This window comes from Hemiscyllium ocellatum, chromosome 5 (genome assembly GCF_020745735.1).
Source record: "Hemiscyllium ocellatum isolate sHemOce1 chromosome 5, sHemOce1.pat.X.cur, whole genome shotgun sequence".
In the NCBI taxonomy this organism is placed as follows: domain Eukaryota; kingdom Metazoa; phylum Chordata; class Chondrichthyes; order Orectolobiformes; family Hemiscylliidae; genus Hemiscyllium; species Hemiscyllium ocellatum.
In genome coordinates this window covers 26,453,546-26,475,277 of record NC_083405.1, presented here as the reverse complement: position 1 = coordinate 26,475,277, position 21,732 = coordinate 26,453,546, and the positions used below count along the sequence as shown (strand labels likewise).

The following is a 21,732-nucleotide window of genomic DNA, read 5'->3' as shown; positions in this document are numbered from 1 at the left end:
TCTTTAATGTTTATGATGGTAGGAATCACAATGGAAAGAGATATTTTTGTTTGCAGCAGCACATTCTGTAGGTCTTATAAGGCACAGCAATGATGTGTTGGTCGTGGAATGTTGGATATTAAGCTTGATGGCAGAAGCACCAGAGACAGATCCGTCCTGGATGGTGTAAGGTTTCTTAAGTGGCTGTATTTATGCGTGTACTTTGAAGGATCGTGAAGTAATTACCTGCTAGTTTCTTTGTGCAACTACAGAATTGTTAAAGCTAATGTAACCAAGCTTCTGACCAAAGGTGATCACTAAGATGTTGCTCAGGAGGAATTCATTGATGGGAGTGCCACTGAAGATCAAAGGGATAGCCATGCTTCATCTTGATTAAGATAATCATTCCTGGTTATCTATGATGGACAAATGTTACCTCCCATTTGGCTGTCCAGTTTTAGACTGGAATGGGCTGCTTATTATTAGTCCTGAAGAACCAGAAAAATTGACCCCCCTGCCTCTCTGATGCTGCTTGACCTGCTGTGCTTTTTCCAGCTCCATAGTTTATCAATTCTGCATATTATTACACTTTGTGAAGGTAGCTGTACAGTATGGAATCACCCATGAATGGTCCCCCCGCTTATCTCATAATGGACTGAAGGTTCTTAATGGTTTAACATGGTTGATCTGAAGTTTCTGTAGGTTGAAATGACAAACATCCAACCAACACCAATGTTCTCCATTCTTTCAGGTACAATTCCCCATTGGAGAGTCTTTGTGGTGCCATGTTGAATTTTCTCTTTATGCTAAGGACAACTGCACGTAACTTTTCCTTTGGCATTCTGTTCTTGTGGCCACATATATAGATGAGCGGTGTGATGAGTTTGTAGCAGAGTATCTTTAGTAGCAGTGTAATTCAAACTGAGCATCGGTGAATATGTGGTTGTTGACATTGCTTGAGGCGCTATTGATGACATCTTTCACACTTTACATCTGCATGAGAGCAGTCCAGAGAGCAGTAAGTAAATGGGCTTAATTAATCCTGAATGATAATCCTGAACAATCTCACAGACTGTTAGAAAAATGCCAGGGTCATGCATTGGCCAGGAAGCAGCATTTAGTAAGGTGCACTATTCTTCAGAAGTAGCTAGGATGTTGTAAAGAGGAGGTGACAGCCTCGAGGTGTTATCATGAGACCATCAATCCAGAGACTCAGGCAATGTTCTGGAGACCTGGGTTTGAATCCTACTGTGGCAGATGGTTGAATTTAGATTCAATTTACAAAACAACAATCTGGAATTAAGAGTTCAGTGATGAGAATGAAACTGTTGTTGAATGTCGAAAAACTCATCTGGTGACTAATGTTGCTTAGCAAACGAAACTGGCATCCTCACCTAGTCTCCATCTGAATCCTGCCCCAAGGCATTGGCTCTTAACTCTAAACTTAGGGATTGGCAACAAATGCTTACTTGGCCAGTGGTGCCCACATCCTATGAATGAATAAGAACAAAGGATTCATAATCTTCCCTATATAGTGTATTCAGCTACTTCCTAATGTCACAAAGAACCAAACTGGTTAGACACTGGCATCTATCATGGTGAAGATGTCAGGAAAAGGGCATTGAGTGTCCACTTCAGTTTTAACTGAGGACGTCATATGCTTCGTCTCTTGTACTTATATCAGGCTCCATATTCGATGAGGATAGTATGATTCATGTTTCAATACTATGTTCATCAGTTACTCTGAATGAAGCTGTTATCATATTCAGCAGTTTGAATTTCCTGCCAATTGCATTGCAAAACAATTTTACAAATTTGGTTACAAATAGAAAAGATAAAAAAAATTGTTACAGTGGTTTTGTTATGTAACCAACAGATGCTCTTATTTTAAACTGCCAAAAATATTTTAGATCTTTATATGAAAGTAAGTACTAATTTGTAATACTGTAAATAAGATAAGCTATAAGCTACTACATGGAATAATGAGCATCTTATATATATTTAAAATTAGCATGTGGTATTGTTTGTAAATACGTGATAAATCGTTATGATCAGAGTTCTCATATTTAAGTATGCCAATTGCATTGCACTTACTTAGATATTGACTTAAAAATAAACAGGGATGATAAACCAATTAATTATTTTAGGTAATATCAGAAATTCAAGAGCTACATTTAGGAAGTAATCTGTAAAGCAAAAAAAAAAATTCCATTCATTGAGCTTCCTCTTCAACAAACAATGTTCAATTCGGACATTCTATCCTAATTCTTCCAGCATGATAAAATGGTACTTTCTTTCTCTTTAAATCCAAATTAAAATCAACTGAAAATTGCAGGATGTAAGTCTAACGTTTCCCTTCAGAATATCCAATGCTGACTTATTGCATTCCACAGCTAAGATTCCCATGGCCCCAAAAGCACTGAAGCCATGGGGGTAAACTTTAATGAGGGTTCTCCTGATTGTCCACTGTAATGGGAGAACCCACATGGAAAATCACCCCCATCATGTTCTAAGATTATCTTTACAACCTTCCTTCCAGTTCATAATAGGAATATATCTAGTTCTACTGAATCTAAGTCTCTTAAGACAAAATCAACTGCTGTGATGGCTGCCATTTGTACAAATCTTATTGTCTATACAAGAAAGAAGAAAATTCTCCTGATCTGTAATGTGACTCCTTCCCACTTTGTATCGGCTCTTTTTTTATGATTATCATTTACATTGTCTTATTATGAAGAGTGAGACACCAGCATTATAACATCTCAATATGATTAATATTATGTAGTATAAATGGATGTACTTCAGGGACACTTACTTGCACATTGTCACTTTTTTGCGTGTATTTTAAAATCTTAATTTGGATCATTGTTGCTTCCTTGAATAGTATTTTTAAACATTCAAGATTAATTTGTCTCGCTTCTTAAAAATAAATGCTAGATTCAGATTGTTAGCAGAGACAGATAGCTTTCCTATTCAGATCTTATACTTGTAATAGTTTGAAATAATAGACAGAGAATCAATCCCAGGCATATGTCTTTAATTTAGAATAATTCAGCAATCAAGCTTAACAGGAACCTGATTACACAAAATGGGACTATTCAGCTCTCAGGACCTTGATCAAATTTTGGGGCAGAGGAATTGAGAGAGTAGTTCTGTGCCCATCACACACTTTTCTGGACAATATCTATATGCTCTGTGTTATTTTTCAGGTCTGAGGATGGATATTCAATGAATATCTGTTCTAAAATATCCCTTACACCTTTATATTTCTAAGAGTTTATTATGCATATTAGGTCTCATCTTGAATTAATTCGAAGTGATTTGAGAATCCTGCCAGAAAACTGTATTGCGATTTACTCAACAGAGATGCAGGATCTCCACAATTACTAACATCTGTTGATGTCTTTGTAAAAAGGATGTATAATTACATCATTTATAATATGTAACAAATGTCAGGAGTTATAAATAGTTCGTGCAAGCATTAGCTGACTATGGCCTATGGTTTGGAGATAACTTTCATACATCAGAGTATTTGTTTATATTAATGTCAATTTTAAGGATGCAATATCTCTGCTCATAGGTCTCCTCAGACAGTACTTCAAGACTATTGGATAGCCTGGTTGCATTAAATCTTTATAACCTAACTATGTGATTTTAACATTGCAATCCAGTCAACACTACTGTCCGTTAAAAGAAACTCTGTACTGCTCCTTTTTGCCTTAAATAATTCAGATTTCACAATCTTTCTATATGGTGAATAAAAGAAACATCAGTCTTTAGCAGATGCAATTATGCTGAAGGTTAACAGCCCTCACACGTCTGCAACTGATCCTATTTTCAACGTGAGCGTTGGAACTAATCAACTAATTAGGAGTGGGATTTTCTTGCCCAGAATCAGTTAAACTCTCATCCATATTGAAAAATATAGAAACATTGCTATTTGTGTTTCTCTCTTCTAAACATGCATTAGAAATTAATGGTAGCTAACCTAAAACCTGCTTTTGATTACATCAATCTGAATGCATTTACTCCATGTTCCCTTAACAATACTGACAGTCATATAATTTCCTGTCCCTTACTCCTGTTGTTGGGTATATTACTTAAGAGTAAAGATGTAAGTTAAGTATTACTCTGAGTTAGTTATAAAGGCTCCAGAGTACCTTGGGTTGAAGAAAGCTGAAGTCTCCATTTCCAGTTAGGGATAGAATGGAATCTAGAATCTCCAGTTAGCTTAAATACTCTTTCCACTTGAACTGGCTTTTTAAAGTCTGGTAAGGCAAGGCAGTTGGTGGACCATCCACTAACATTCTCATGTCAAGAAGGAATGTTCAATGATTTATGAGCTTTTATGAGAATTCAGAACTTTAAGTCCCCCATAGTCCCCAGTGAAACTTACACCAGATGAGAACTAGTGAAAGTCTGTTGAGGTTATTAACAGATCCCACCCTTTTACTGGGGGGAAGATAATTGAAAAAGGGACCCAAATGTTCCAAATAGTGCATTTGCTGTGAAAAATTTAGAAAACCCACAAAGGGGGATTTTTTAATGGGAGTTTTTAAAAGCTCGATCTCCAACTCTCCAACAGATCAACACGGTCCTAATCCAACTTTTGAGCTGGCTGCCCAAGTGTATTATTCCTGTCCTGCTTTCTTATGCTGGCAAAGTCCTATGTGGGGAGCCATGGAATGTCACACTAGTAGAGAGTCAAAGAACCTTCAGAATAGAGAGAGACAGAGATGTAACTAAAACACAATGATGAAGTTGGCTATTTCACACCTTGTAGCAGAAAGCCACCTTGTGCAGACATTTTCTTTTTGTCTTGCCATTTGGAATATATCAAAAACTTTAAGAAAAAACAACTGCAAACCTGATCTGTGCATGTTTGTGGAAGAGTCCATGCTCATAGAAGAAGGTGTGCTCATGTTTACTTTCCTGTATTTGAGTGCTAATATGCTGTGATGGTCACAGTAAAAGTGTCACCAGCTAGTCACCCCAGCATTGCAGGTAAAGGCATTTTCTCTCTTTTGGATATTAGAGGTCAACTAGCCAACAAGCCAGTCAGAAGGAAATAGGACAAGAAGGAGTCTCTTGTTTTGAGTACTGCTAGCCAGCCACCATAACTGGAAATAGGACAAAGGAATTTCAACTAACTGCAAAGGTAAGAATTCTGAAACCAATTTGCCACTATCTATTCTTCATGAACTACCCAGAACGAGTGATCTTTTAATCAATTTATGGACTTAATTCTCATTCTTAATCTGTGTATGTGTATGCATAATCATTTGTTTTTATTTTTAGTAACTAATGAACTCGCTCCTTGTTAACTCAAGAAAATCTGGCTAATTTGGCTCTGTTAAATAAACACAAATTTATTGATCTGCATGAAAGGTATCCATAAGGGAGGAATTCTTTTTAAATTAAGCTCATTGGACTAACTGAGAAGGTGGCTGAATAAATGAGGGGAGCAAGCTCACTCTCTGCTCACCCGGGAGCTGTCAATTCAGGTTAATAACTTTGAGAACCTCAGTAGGCGTCTGGTCGTAATGAATTTTGGCACGTGGCCTGATTTAAACACTCAAAAATGATTAGAGTGGCTTAACAATTGCCTTGAAACTAATTTCTATGAAAAAAATTCTGAAAGGCTACCTAGATTTTGCATCAGATAGAGATGTTCATATTATATGACAGCGCATTCCGAGCAGAATCAGAGGACGTCACTTTTGAGGATGTGAAAATTCTGTCCCTCAAACAGTTAAAAGATTAACCAGGACACTTAGAATTACAATTTCTTTCAAAAGCTAGGAAACCCAACATTTTAAAAAAGGATGATCAATAGGTTGCAGGTGGAAACTGAGGACGAAATGGATTGAGTAATTACAGTATTAGTCTCAAAATGTTTCCAAATGGCAATGTGTTCTGAATCACCCAGGCCTATACTGTCTAACACATATGAGTGCACTGTGGATTTCAACACTGGAATAGTTCAAGATAAGTCAGCAACAATGATAAATATGAACGGCAAAGCTTGAACTCAAACAGCGTTAACATATAATAGGATTAAACCATTGCAAAGCATGAACATTGCACCTGGAGTAAATTATAGTGGGGAATGGAAAGCTACGAGCTAAGACAGAATTGAGGACAATTAGGGGCGGAATTCAATCAGAAAGAACCATGGTCCATACTATGTAAGAACAAGATGTTGAATGAAGAATATTATTAGAAGCATTTTTTATTATTAAATTACTTACAGTGTGGAAACAGGCTCTTCAACCCAACAAGGTCCACACCGACGCAAAACCCACCCGTTCCCCTACATTTACCTAACACTACAGACAATTTAGCATGGCCAATTCACCTAACCTGACCTGCACATCTTTGGACTGTGGGAGGAAACCGGAGGAAACCCACGCAGACACAGGGAGAATGTGCAAACTCTACACAGTCAGTCGCCTGAGGCGGGAATTGAACCCGGGTCTCTGGCGTTGTGAGGCGGCAGTGCTATCCACTGTGCCACCCTACTGTCAGGCTTGCTGGATTATTTTCTTGATTCCAAGGGGGAAAAAAAAATATAACTAAGAGTCAAAATGTTATATTAAAATTAGGAAGAATGCAATGCAAAATTCAGCATGCTTAAAACATAGCATGTTAACTTTCAGAATACATTCTGTTTATGCATGTGAATGCATTTTAAGTAATACGGTAAGATTTTTCTGTAACTACAAACAGATGGTTCTCAGTTTTAAGTTATTGTAAGAAGTAAAGAATACATGGCAGGCAGCTGTTCTATTTAATGTTTATTCAGAGGCTTGGCCTTTCTGATTAATGCAGAATTAATGCAATTGACTTGTAGGTCACATCGGACAAAGTAACTATCCAACATGTTTTTATTTTCAAATCATGGATATGACAAAAATTGAGTTTTAAAATGCAAAGATTTCTTTGAGACTTCCATTGTTTAATATTTTGGTGGGATTTCTTGGATGGAATGACTATTTATGTTGTAGTCTGTGATTTATGTCATCAGTGATGGTTTTAGGAAAACCAGTTACAGTTGAAATTTGTGATGTTGGTTTATATGCCCATAGAGAAGGATTAACAATACTACACTGAATGCCATATTTAGTGAATGCTATCTGGTAATTGGTGACCATAAGACTCCTAAATATCAAAGATGCGGCTTAACTTGCTTCAACTTTCTTATTTAAGGGAGGGAGTTATAGATTCAGATTCTAATCTGGAATTTGGGCACAAGTTTGAGCTAATACTTGGGTGGAATAATGTCAGTGCTGCTGTGTTAAAAATACCTGTGTTTGAGATGAGGTAATAAACCAAGACTCCATTTGCCTATGCTGGCAAATGTAAAGGATCTCAAAATGAGCTGTACAGTTTTCTTAAGAACCAGGCTTTCAGACCAAAAGTAGATTATTTAGACCTTTGATTATATGAACATAAAAAGACCATAAGGAATAGGAACAAAAGTATGCCAGTCAGCCCCTTAAGCCAGCTCCATCATTCAGCAGGATTATGGCTGATCCAATATTTCTTTCATACACTTTCATGCCCTTTCCCCATAACGTTTGATTCCCTTACTGGCCAAGAATCTATCTCAAGCCTTAAATATACGCAACAGCTCTCTGTGCCAAGGAGTTCCAAAGACGCTCACGCCTCTGAGAGAAGAAATTCTTCCTCATCCCTGTCTTAGATTGGTGTCCCTTTATTCAGAGACTTTGCCCTCGGGTCCTACACTCTCCCATCAAGAGGAAGCATCCTCTCAGCATTTACCCTGTCAAACCCCTTAAGAATTTCATTTCCAGGTCTTCAAAACTCCAGTGAGTAGACTCCCAATATGTTTAGCCTTTGCTCATAAGACAATCCCTCCATTCCAGAGATCCTTCTAGTGAACCTTCTATGAACTATCTCCAATGAAACAATATCTTTCCTTAAATAATATGATTAAGATTGTACTCCAGATGTAGCCTCACCATTACCTTGTACAGTTGTAGCAAGACTTCCCTACTCTGATACGCCAACCCCCTTGAAATAAGGGTCAACATTCCATCACCCTTCCTGACTACCTGCTCCATCAGTATGACAATTTTCTATGTTTCATGCACAAGTTCCCCCAAGTCCCTTTGGTAGCTTTCTGCAACTTTCTCAACATTGAAATAATTCTCTGTTTTCTTTGTTCTCCTTTCAACTCTACTTTCCTTCCTGTCATAGCTAAAGTCCAAGAGGTCTGAAAATCTTTTATGGTTGCCAGGGTTGGAGGGTTTGAGCTATAGGGAGAGTCTGAATAGACTGGGGCTGTTTTCTCTGGAATGTTGGAGGCTGAGGGGTGACCTTTTAGAGGTTTATAAAATCATGAGGGGCACAGATAGGGTAAATATCCAGAGTGAGGGAGTCCAAAACTAGAGGGGATAGGTTCAAGGTGAGAGGGAAAAAATTTAAATGGAACCTAAGGGGCAACTTTTTCACGCAGAGGGTGGTGCATGTATGGAATGAGTTGCCAGAGGAAGTGGTGGAGGCTGGTACAATTGCAACATTTAAAAGGCAGTTGGATGGGTATATGAATAGGAAGGGTTTAGAGGGATATGGGTCAAGTGCTGGCAAATGGGACTAGATTAGTTTAGGATATCAGGTCGGCATGGACGAGTTGGACTGAAGGGTCTGTTTCTGTGCTATACATCTCTATGACTCCAAGGCAAAAAAAAAATCATGGAATTACAGCACTTTTTATGAACTGTTGTGAATGTTAATGCCTCAGTGCCACTTCAGACAGGTGGAATTATTAGATTTCAAGCATGTGGAACCATTAGTTTCCCCTTTATTTACCTTCTATTCTGATCAAGACTGTGGCCAAATGCTTTTGAGTCAAATCATCAAATGGAGCCACAGTATTTAAGCATTCAATGAATGGTGTGACACAAGGTGAAGTCCACAATAACAACAAAACTTGACAATGTTGTATAATGTACAAGCAAAGCCTATGTGTTGTAAGGTACTTCCCATTGTGACCCCATTTTAGCTCACTATCCATTGTCAAAGATAATTAAATGCAGTAAGCTTTGTTTTGCCAGTGATGCCCAGATCCTTGATAAAATATGTATATATATAAACTTGAAAAGTAACATGATGACAGACACCAGAAAATAAGCAAGATAGCAATAAAGCAACCTTGCAAAATCAGTATGTAAACATTAAAGTTTTTCAATTAAAGCTCAACATATAATACATACAAATATGAAACTTTGCTTTTAAATGACTTTTATATATTCATGTAGGTTTTAGCCAAGTTCTCCATAGTTCCTCTTGACAGAACACTCAGCGAAGCCTCTCTCCCCTCAACCCCCACATGTGGTCCTGACGCTGGGACAACAGATGGAAGAAGCGTGGGGAGGTGTGGTACACAAAGCAGTCTGAGAGGTTTGTGTATGGAGACTAGGGCATATGGTATAAAGCTGCATTCACCGATACCCCACAAAAGGCCACTGAATGCACTCTGACTCTGCTCTTTTACGTTCAATTCCAAAAAAGAGTCAGATCAGACTTGAAATGTTAACTCTGTTTCCCTCTCCACAGGTATTACAGGAAGAGATTATTAAGCTGAAGAGGATTCAGAAGAGATTTACCCAGATGTTGATGGGAATGCAGGGTTTGAATTATGAGGCTGGATAGGCTCGGACCTTTTTAACTGGAGCGTAGGAAGTTGAGAGAGGTGACCTTACAAAATCATGAGGGGTATAGATAAGTTGAATGGCAGGTGTCTTTTCTGTGGCGGGGGATTTCAAGACTAAGGAGTATATTATTAAGGTAAGAGGAGAAAGATTTGAAAAAGACATGAGAGTCATTTTCTTTCACAGAGAGTAGTTCGTGAGTGGAATGAACTTCCAGAGGAAGTGGTGGCTGTGGGTACAATTGCAACCTTTAAGAGATATTTAGTTAAGTACATGAATAAAAAATGTTTGGAGAGAGATGGACCAAGTGCAGGCCGGAGGGACGAGTTTAATTTGGGATTATGGTCAGCATGGACTGGTTGGACCGAAGGGTTTGTTTCCGTGCTGTATGACTCTATACTGCCAGAACTGCTGTGTTTCTCCAGCACTTTCTGTTTTTATTTCTGATCTCCAGCATTTATGCTACTTTGCTTTCCTTTCTACCTGCTCTTATTCCCTTTGGAACACATTCCCTGATGGCTTCCTGGCCTCCCATGGCTTCCATCTTCCTATCAATGACTCTATAACGAAAGTTGCCAGTACCTTGTATATGAAGCTAGGCCTCCTTTCTCTTCCCTGGTGTTACATTTCTCTCCAACCATTAGCTATTGCAGTACTGACAGAGAGCAGCAGCATTCTTTCAGTCAGTACAGTTTCCTTTCAGAGGGACAGACTGCCTTTAAGATTTGTAAATTAGCTGAAACATGTGCTATCAAGCAGTGCAGAGCACACTGAGCGGTTGCCACAATTAATTAAGTAGGAAGACAGTAAGAAATTTGCATGTTGCCTATGACAACAGGATAGAATGGGTGGGGATTGTAAGTTGTGACCTCCATGCCCAAACAAAATGGATGAGAACCAATTTTATTTAGCTGATTATTGGGTAATTTATCTCATTGCTTTTTTTTTGTCTTGCTTTGAAATGCTTTGGTTGCCATTTATCTGTACAATAACAGTGAGTCCACTTCAAAATAATTCATTGGCTGTGAAATGTTTGGAACAGCCAGACAACATGGATGATATTTTATCAATATAAGTTTTTTCTTTCTATTAATGGATCTCAATGGAGCAATTGATAAAGGAAAGCGTGAAACAATAACCTAGCTAAGAAACTACCTTCAGGTGAATCTATGATAGGTGATAAAAAACAAGTTAGAGTTTACACAATAACAAGAAGTGGCTGCTGAATCCAGCTTGTTAGTTTCTTCAGAACCTAATCTACCGTACTGCGTATAGACAGTCAGCAAAACATCCATCCTCTTACTTGTTTGTCTGCATTCATGTTGTGTTCTGATCTGTCTGTCTGCTTAAATTTGTCATTTTAAAAAGAATCCTTCTGCTGTGCTGTCTTATCCCTTTTAACCCCTCACTATTTTTCTTCTTTTTGCTTGTCCAAGTGGGAAAATGATCTCATGCCTGAACAAGAAGAGAGCTGTAGGAAAAGCTTGCATTGTCGAGGACCTCCCACATCACCTATCTCAATATCGTAGGCTACCCATCACCAACTCACTCCTATAATGCCCTCCAGTCCTAGCCAGCATGGAAACAGACCCTTCAGTTCAACCTGTCCATGCCAACCAGATATCCTAAATTAATCTAGTCCCATTTGTCAGCAATTGACCCATATCCCTCTTATCTCTTATTATTCATGTACTCATCCAGATGCCTTTTAAATGTTGCAATTGTACCAGCCTCCCAAAGTTTCCCTGGCTGCTCATTCCATACATGTACCACCCTCTGCGTGAAATAGTTGTCCCTTAGGTCTCTTTAATATCTTTACCCTCTCACTTTAAACCTATGCCCCCTTACCTTGAGAAAAATACCTTGGCCATTCACCCTATCCATGCACTTAATGATTTTATAAATCTTTATAAGGTCACCCTTCAATCTCTGAAGCTCCTGGGAAAACAGCCCCGGCCTATTCAGCCTATCCCTTTTGCTCAAACCCTTAATCCCAGCAACATCCTTGTAAATATTTGCTGCACCCTTTCAAGTTTCACAACACCTTTCCTATCGCAGGGAGACCAGAATTGAATGCAGTATTCTAAAAATGGCCTAACCAATGTCCATTGTGTGCACCTTGCATTCTCTCTCTATAATCCCTCTTGCTCTCATATTTAGTATATGCACTTTACAGAACACAAAACAAAAGCTTGTAACATATGTGCAGACGAAGGTAGCTTTCTCTCATTGCTAACCCCATGTATATACACACATTTCTTCAAATATTGTCAATTTAACTCCAATACTTTTGAAATTTATATTTTCAGAAATAATATGACTTTCAAAATTATTTGAAGAAACTATTCAGAGCAAAGATAAACTAAAAAGTAAATAAAATATTTGATTTTAACACTGACTGAATAGTGTGCATACATTTTTAGAAATTTGATAGGACGGACTGGCTCAGATTGCGTATTTCAAATTCAGCTCCAAACCTCAGCTCAGTGCCAAACTATCAAGACAAAGCCCATTGTAACATTACGGGACTTTACGGGAAGTATTTAATGAAGGGATTTAAATACATGAGATTTTATTCAGTGAATAAATGCAGTTACATTATTGAGAATAATATAATTTGTGTATTACTGAAAAAAAACACATTCTGTTAAAGATTTTTAACTTTCATTCATCAGGACAATTCACAAAAATGAACAATATAAAGGGAAAACTACATTTATACTGTATGAAGGGAGAGAGCTGATCAGTTGATAAATGAAACCTGATTGGAAGAGGTGTTGTCATGTAGAATGCACTAATTAATGGTGATTGACAGTTAACTGCCAAACATTGTTCAAATTATAAACAAGACATTTTGACCGTAATTGGCCAATGCATTGCCCTAACAAATGAACCAGAGAATGGCTGTCACTGACACTTTGTTGAGCCAAAACAGGTATAGTGTGTGCACATGTTCTTCCTGCCTGCAAACATAAAGGCCCTGTGTATTAATATAGGTAGCTTCCAATTTGGGCAACTGCACCACAGCCCAGATGACAATTTTAAATTGGTTGGCAGTATAATTCTTTCCATATATGGGATTATTTAACAAATGTTATCTAGTCACAGAATCTCATTTAATGTTGGGTACTATGTTGTGAGTTTACAAAGCAGTGTCCACTGAAGATGGTGAATCCTTGAAAGCATGATTAGTTGATCTTGTGTAAGCATATTGCAAGACTCTGTACAACTTGTCTAATTTTCTCATGAAAACTGAATGTCAAAATGTGCAGGGCCTCAAGCCCAAGCTGAATATACTTATCCTCATGAAGTGCCTGCATCCTTAACAAGTATGACTATGTCATCAAAATGCATACAATTCTTAATGACAGGGTCAAGTTTATATCCATTGGACTCACTGATTAGCTTATCATGAAAACAAGCTAGAAAACACTTGTTGCAGTTATAAGAGTAGTGAGCTGCCAGTGCTGTGCAAGATAGTGATCATCCTCACCACTTGCAGCATCTAGAAATGTGTGGGCTGCTCAATACACATAAAACTTTATACATATCTTACCAGTGACCAACTCAGAACTGGCCAAACAGTTGGGTGAATTGCTTCAACCGGTTTTGAGCAAGTTTTCTACATACGCAGTAAAGGATTCCTTCACAAATGGATCTGTATCTTGATAAACAATGGGGTGTCCTTTTGCTAGTTTGACATTGTTTGTCTATGTACCAATGTGTCACTCAAGGAAATCAGAGATGTTTGCATTGCGCACTATATCAGGGTGACCTCGATATCATTGTGCGAATCAGTTTTGTTGAACTTATGAACTCGGCAATTCACACAGTTGAGTTAATTTTTAATGACACCACGTCTGTCCAATTAGACGGTGTTGCATGGGATCCCCGCTGTGCCCAGCTCTCCTAACATCTTTACTGGGTTCATTCCAAGAGTAACCTATCCTCCTCCCCTTTGCAATTTTCTGATAAACATAAGATATGTTCACTATATTTGAATCCGCAGATGCATATTAAAATATCATTCCATGTTTTAATGTCTCCATTCCATTGTCAAATTCAACTTTGAAATGGAACAGTCAAATGAGTTCCTTTCCTCCATTAGGTTGGGATTCCTGTAGCTCCGTGTGCTGTAAGATTGGCCTTATCAGCAACTTCATAAATGGGATGCAAACCATTTATTCATTGTGTGAGTAACATAGGATGCATCAAATATTCTGTATGATAATAGTCATTCTGATCAGATCAATTCTCACTACATACTCATGAACAGGAATAAGGCCTTTATGTTTGGTCTTGAACCATGCCCAGACTACCTTAAAGTTTCCAGAAGGGGTACTGTGTCTCAAAAGTTTGACTTACAGGTGAATCTAGCTGTTTCACACTGTTACCATGCAGTAACAACACCATGATGAGCAATGTTGTATATGAATTGCAGTGCCACTGTGATTTTGGGTTCATACACTTTTGGATTCATGCATTCCTTTTGATTGCAGCAACCAAGTTACTGACTGAACCCAACCAGCCCAAATTTGCAAAATGGACAACATTAGGTGTGATTCTGTGATTGGGCAACATTTCGCAAATACTTCTGAATGCTGAAGAATTATGCTGACAAGTCTGACCAATGAAAATTAACCTGCCTGGTTTAAAATTTAAACAAACTTGGCAGTTATCTGTCAATCATCATTAATGTGTGCTTACCACATGCCAGCAATGGGGTCTACTTGCCAACTAATCAATACTATTAGTTTATACAGTGGAGATACTTTTTTTCCCTTCAGAATGGTATTTCTTGACAATTGTCTGATGAATGCAAAATAAAAAGCTGCGACAAAATATGTCTTTTTCCTGTACTACCAAATAATTGTTAATAATGTAATTTTTAAATTCTGTTCAACTATATATTCAGGAGTTGAACTAGTTTGATTAGCAAGCTAATGCAAACATGTCACTTAACTGTTTGCAAAAATCAATTTGAGTGGTTTATAGGAAGCCGTGGGTCCCAACTTGTGTAATCTAGCCGAGAGGTTGGTATGGGAAAGGACCATGCTGAATGTGCAGAGAGGATTTTATTGTAGAAATACTTGACAGAAAAAAGTACAATAAAAATGGGACAACAGAAAATCAAGTTCTACGCACAGAAAGTGCAGACATAAAATGTTTAATATGTTTGAAGTGTGTATGGGAATAGCACATACCGCACTCAAGCATTAATTCTTGATTTGCCTCTTCAAATGAGTAAATCTTATTTATTTGCTACAATTGCAATCTCATCAGCAGAATTGTTCCATGCATTTGGTCTATACTATGCATTCATAAATACCATCAGGTACTTTCTGTAATCCATTTGCTCCAGCAGTATTTGTATCGAAAGGCATTTATGCTTCATGTGAAAATTTAATCTCACACAATTATCTGGAGATAAATGAGTTGCTGCCCAGATTTGGCTGGACTTTCACGTTCTTCATAGAATATTTTGCCTGATCTTAATCCTGTAATGCTGATTTTTATCACAGCCATTCACATTTTCCTGGCACAGATTTTATTTCTGTAGGCTCTGTCTAACATCTGTAACATGTATGTCACCTGGTATAAATTATGGCTGAAGGAAGCAGTGGCAGACAAGAAGATTTTTGACATTTGTGTTAGTCACACAGTCAATTCCCAGTAAAAATGTTTCACATATAATGGTCTATGACAGGATCCACCTATTTCTTTTCTTTGCAGTGAAGAAATTGCTTCTACTGGTGATTGAAGGAGTATTAGCACATTAAGCACAATGGGTCATTGAAAAAACTTTCTAAACCACATGATTACAGCACTGAGAATTAATTATATATAAATTTAGGACTCTCGTTTACGCTGGGAAGTTCAGAAAAGTGTACTGAATAGGGCTGATGTAAAATGAGAGTCCATTGGAGAATATTTTAGATTGCCTTATTAAGGTGCTTTATTACTCTACCAGATAGCGATCTAACCTGGTTGTAATGATTACCTTACTTTGTAGTTTATGATAGGTGACTTGATCTTCAAATTTAAAATCATGTAAATGCATGAGGTTTTTGATATATATGTATCACTCACAATAAAACTGTCATATTTTGCCGCCACTGCTTGTAGTACCTTGTTCTCATTGCTGAAGGTCAGCTACAAGCTGCGATACTGTTCTAAAGTATTCAGACACCCCAAAGATTTATTCTATGTTAATACCTTGCAGAAAGAAATGACTTAAGTCCCCTGTTTAACTCTGTGTGGGAGTCACTGGACAGTGCAAGGACCAGGGCAGCTGCCCAGGGAAGCAATGATAGGGCAGCTGACAGCAGCAGGATGTTGGGGAGCAGGGAATTGCTGTCAGGGATCCGAAAAATCAAGGAAGTGGTTGAGAAGGAAGAAGACCTCCACAATGGGACAGGACTAAGCTTTCTGTGTGTTGCAACAAAGGCTGCACAACAGAAGTGAAAGAAAATTCACTTTGTTTCCAAGGCATCTTCTATCCTTGACTCCTCTTTTTGCTAAGTTATCACAGTAGGGAAACCACAACAGTTTCCTGGCATCAGAGTCCAATGCCTCCAGGTCCCCTTTGGCACCCTGTGATACTTCTAGTTGCCTGTCCTGAAGACTGGCCCAAGATTGGCGGCACGGTGGCACAGTGGTTAGCACTGCTGCCTCATAGCGCTAGAGACCCGGGTTCAATTCCCACCTCAGGCGACTGTGTGGAGTTTGCACATTCTCCCCCTGTCTGCGTGGGTTTCCTCCGGGTGCTCTGGTTTCCTCCCACAATCCAAAAAAATGTGCAGGTTAGGTGAATTGGCCATGCTAAATTGCCCGTAGTGTTAGGTGAAGGGGTAAATGTAGGGGAATGGGTCTGGGTGGTATACGCTTCGGCGGGTCGGTGTGGACTTGTTGGGCCGAAGGGCCTGTTTCTACACTGTAAGTAATCTAATCTAATTGGAACCTTGGTATGGGAGCGCAGATGAACTGAACTGTCCTGTTTGAAACCTGTCACTGCAGGAAGAAAATCCACACCATGTGTGGTTTGTCTTTGATACTTTGTTTGCAATGTCTTGAATTTACAATTGTGCTGCACCACCACTCCTCATGTTTAAACAAATCCTGCGGCCATGTTTTGAGAACTGATTGTAATTGAGCAGTGTTGGCCATCCCCCTTGCTGCCTGAATCATTCTGATTGCATTATGGCATGCCATCTACTGGCGTGGGTGAGGAATTGCAAAAACCTATTGCAACTGAATGAAGAATCGCAAAAGCAAAAACGATGCTCCACTTGCTGCCTGCACACTTTAACACCGCAAGCTTTGAGTTTGGTTTAAAACTGCAATCACTGATGTACAACAGGCAGTGCCACATTTCTTCAGAGACTGGATTATTCAGTGAGTGAGTGCCGTTCCCCCAGTTGCACTCTGAAGGTCAGATTCACACTATTAATGACTGACTGCCTTCCAGTCATTGATGGTCTCTCCAGGTGTTATAATGGTCCTGACATATTGGAAATGTGTGCTTATTTCTGTCTGGGGTATAAAGGTAGGAAGATTATGACATGATGATATTATGTTGGCAATAAGATGCTACATTTAACTTAAAGCTGACGTGGGCTCAGTCCCATGTTAATAGTATAACAGGATTAGACCAATAAGCAACCCCACCACTATCAGAATGAGCAGCAAGCCTGTTACACAATACCAGAAACTCATTGGTTAGCAAACAGCAAATGTTTGAGCTGCCAAGCTGCAAGCAGTTCAATCTTTGTTTAATAATTGAAAGAATTGCCAATGGCTTCCAACTGCTACACATCTGGAGAATTTCTGGTGGCGTTCTTTCAGTGAGAATCATTTAGTTGCCAGGGCTCTTGCCTGTTGAAACAAATTTCCCCAGCATCTCTCACTATTACCTGTTGGTCAGCATCACTTTTTCATGATGTGGAGGTGCCGGTGTTGGAGTGGGGTGGACGAAGTTAAAAATCACACAACACCAGGTTATAGTCCAACAGGTTTATTTAGAAGTACTAGCTTTTGGAACATTGCTCCTTTGTCAGGTAGCTAGTGGGACAGGATCATAGGACACTTTGATCTTTTGCTCTAAATCCTGTGTCCTATGATCCTGCCCCACTAGCTACCTGATGAAGTAGCAGTGCTCCAAAAGCATGTACTTCTAAATGGACCTGTTGGTCTATAACCTGATGTGGTGTGATTCTTCACTCTTACAGACATTGCAAAGTCGTTGATATGGACAAATTGTTTCTAACACATACCCAACACCCACAATGGTGGTAAATCTGCTTTGATGCCACATTTTAGGGAAAAAGGCTCAGTCCTCAAAGTCACTGGAGTTTGAGTTGAGGGTGTGATTCCAGTTTCAAACCAAACTCACTAGGTGTGACAGAGTGGACCACATCACCCCTCAGTCACCCATATCTCTCAGGATAGATCATATCTGCCCAAACTACAGGCTGGAATGTCAGAGCTGGGTCATGCTGTTCCCACTCTCCACGTTCTCGCTGAAAATCTTCTCTGCATGACATTCTCAGTATCTGATCAGTCATTGGAATAATCAGTTATTCTGAACAAAAGCTTGGAACCCTCATAATGCTTTCAGGCAGCATGTGTTCTGTGATATTTAAGAGCATGGAAGAGATGAAACTAGCCACAGTAATGTGGAATCTCTCTTCATCGGACCACAGATCAGGCTGTGCTCATCACAGTGACCCTCTGCCACAATCCACCCTCGCTCTCATACAACCCACACTCTGGCATTTAAAAGGGGTACAGTACAGGGGCTAGACTCTACTTTTGACCCCTACATTTCCCAAACTCATCACCATTGTTGACTGTTAGGAAAATACCTATTTGATTCACTAATGTCTTACAGGGAAGTTAACTGATGTCCTTACCGGTCAAGAGTGTGTTGCTGGAAAAGCACAGCCAGCCAGGCAGCATCCAAGGAGCAAGAGAGGTGAAGTTTCAGGCATAAGCCCTTCATCAGAGATGACTCACTCCTGATGAAGGACATATGCCTGAAATGTCGACTCTTCTGCTCCTCGGATGCTGCCTGACCTGCTGTGCTTTTCCAGCAACACAGTCTCGGCTCTGATCTCCATCATCTGCGGTCCTCACCTTCTTCTTACTGTCATTATCTGGTCTGGCCTACATGGACTCCAGACTCCATGCTTTAACTACCCTCTGGATAACTAGGGATGGCAAGAAGTGCAGGCCTAGCCTGTGATGAATGAATACGAAAGTCTTAATTTCTGCTGTTTGTGCTTCTCATATTACTAACTTGAAACAGTATGTTATTTTACATATTTGTGAATTCTGTAGAATTACTGTTTTCAATAATTATTTTTAAAAATTTCACGTGTCCTCAAAACGCAGTATGGGAACTAAATTGATTCACTACATCCGTTCCAAGAACTTCCGTCTGTAGTTGTCTTCACATACTTCTACATATCTTTTGTTAAATTGTCAAGAAAGTTCACATTTTATAGAATCTGGACTTGTTTGGACTTTGTTGATGGGTTCAGTAGTAGTCTAAGCATTGTATTGATGAATACGTAACTAAAATCATGAATTCTCAAGGACTATTTGTTAATCTTGGAAAGTTGCCAAGAGCTGAAAGGTTCTTACAATATGTACGTAGGAAGCATGAAGGCTTTACAGTCCAGCTCAGTGTGAAATAAAGTAAAAGGATGTTATCATTCCTTACAATCTCAAATGACGTCCGTTGCTGCGAATACCTGAAACTTGTAAACAGAAAACAACACTATTGTGTCATCAAAAGCTGTGAAATAACTACATTTGCATTTTCTTATAAAATGTATTTTATAGTTACTTGGGAACTGAGTCTTTCAGAATCCTCCAAACACAGACAAGTTAATGAAGGAGAAATGAGTCTTTTCTTAAAAAAATCAACCCATCTTTACACACCACCTTGGCCACTACATCTTTCAGCGAGACTTCAACTCAGACCTTCTAACCTCAGGGCCCTAAAGACTCTCTTGAAATAAGTCTTTAGAGCAGCGCAAAATGGGCAGCCATGAATTGGCATCCTGTCTCACACTTTGGCGGACGCTCTTTTCCAGTGAAGTCACCGTTACGCGCTACTATGGAAGGCCACTGTCACCTTCAATATTCTTGCTGATTTCAAATGATCTAGAATCTGATTGGAGGTTGACAACTGGCCTCTGGCAACGAACACTGAACTTGCATGATTGGTAATCATGTTGCCTTTAAATAAGAAGAAACTTTTTCAGATCACAGTGTGGTGTTGGGAGACATTTTCAGAAAAAAAGCCCACACCGTCAGTGGGGCCTCCCATACTGTGACAGACTTATCAAAATAGTCTCGGTGAAATAGTCCCTGATTTTGTGATAAGCTGTCTGCTGCTCGGGCCACGCTGCTGGTGCAGGGTCTCTGCTGCCCTGCCTGTCATCATTGTAAGCAACATTGTGAGATCACATTAGAGACTGTAAATTCATCTGATTCCACAGTATGAAAACTCACTCACATTAACGCCTTAAAAGGGGCTGACCAGTAATCTCTGGATACAATTGATTTCTGAAACTGTCGACAATGGTAACCAGAGAAACCATTTGGGATAACAACTTGTCTCAAATCCAGTGAGTTTTGTGTCTTGATTATTTTTCTGATGCAGACATAGAACACAATCTCTTAACTATACTCAGAAGCTAATCTTTTATTTGCGTGACTCTGTCTAGCTAAAACCATGTTAAAAACAAAATCAAAATGTTCCCTCTGATGTACACATTTCAGGTCTGTTTCTGTGCTGAGGAATCAGATTCTAGCAAGGAGCCAGTGCCTTCAGAAGAGATCAGGACAGCAAAGAGGGAGGGAGAATTGATGGTGAATAAGTGGCCTCCGAGCCAATGATTTATTGAAGTCATCACTCAAACAAATTACATGCCGATGATAGTGTGCAAAAATGCCGTTGTTAAGTTCAGATGTTATGGGGCAATGATTAGCATATTGAAATTGCCTGAGACAGGTGAATCTCTGAACTGCCCAGAATGTGGCCTCATGAAATTGGCGGAAAAGGCAGTGCAGCCAGCAAAACCCCCATTTTCACATCACTGCAGTTCAAAGCCCAGACCCTGCACTGGACCCAGTAGGTCTGCTAAGGGGAGAAATTAAATAAAAGGGAAGCACAGCAGCCTTCCCCAGCATTGTTAACGCTTGACAGCAAAAGTAATGTGTATTTACTTATTCATATATGCCCTTATCTTATAATCAGCGCAACCATAAATACCATTGTATTTTTATGCTTTGCTTTTGTTTCCCATGGGATTTGTGGTGAATTCTACCCCTGCAATTCACTTTTCCACAGACAGACAAGATACATTATGTTTCATGAATTCTTCAGGACCCTGGTCACTGTGAACCCTGAGCAGGCAGCGTTCCAGAAACAGCAGAAAGTGTCTGCAGATATCATCTCATAGAATTGGGACTTTGAAAATATCATATATGTCATAAAAATAAAACAAATGGCTTCCACAAAGGCAACTTCCCCACAAATATATCTTAAAAAATGCTGTAGAATATCTTATGTGTCACAGTGCCGATCCTGCCACATTCATTACAAATGTGTATGATTATACTAACCTGTAAATTGTAAAGGTCCCTCATGCTTGTGTCTGCTTTACTCTGTCTTGAGCTCTGCGTGAATCAGATTTTATCCTTGATAAGGGGCAAAGTTTTATGAGCGAAACTCTGAGAGTGCCTACAGTCTATCTGAGTGGGACTCAGGTGACATTCAAGGTAGTGAGATGACAGTCTTGAGCAGGAGTAATCGAGCCTTACGGACAATAAGTGAATCTTTATCAATCTCCTTTATTGAAATGTCAATAATGGAGTACACCCCCATCCCACTGAAAACATTTAAACTTGAATTATACAACAACTGCTGGAATTCTTCATCTAATACTTAATGAATGCAGTTCACATTTCACTCCAGCGAAACGTGGGCTGCATTTATCAGATTGCGAGACTGCCATCTTCAGAATGTATCTCTCACAGTGAGTTTGCTTTTCAAATTATTACA

The 21,732-nt window shown here is 39.1% G+C and overlaps 2 long non-coding RNA genes across 4 annotated transcripts in view; one reads left to right on the top strand and one right to left on the bottom strand.

Moving 5' to 3' along the window:
* LOC132815963 (uncharacterized) overlaps positions 1-21,361 on the bottom strand; it is a 71,249-nt gene extending 49,888 nt beyond the window's left edge. Inside the window, exon 1 of the long non-coding RNA XR_009644727.1 lies at positions 21,294-21,361. This is a non-coding gene — a long non-coding RNA (uncharacterized LOC132815963). The remainder of the gene's footprint in view (positions 1-21,293) is intronic.
* LOC132815962 (uncharacterized) overlaps positions 1-21,732 on the top strand; it is a 114,237-nt gene that overhangs the window by 25,967 nt on the left and 66,538 nt on the right. Inside the window, exons 3-4 of one of the 3 annotated variants that reach the window (XR_009644725.1) lie at positions 5,015-5,137; positions 14,156-14,470. This is a non-coding gene — a long non-coding RNA (uncharacterized LOC132815962). Of the gene's footprint in view, positions 1-5,014; positions 5,138-9,263; positions 9,402-14,155; positions 14,471-21,732 lie in introns of those variants that run through there. The other 2 variants (XR_009644726.1, XR_009644724.1) reach the window with 2 other exon arrangements.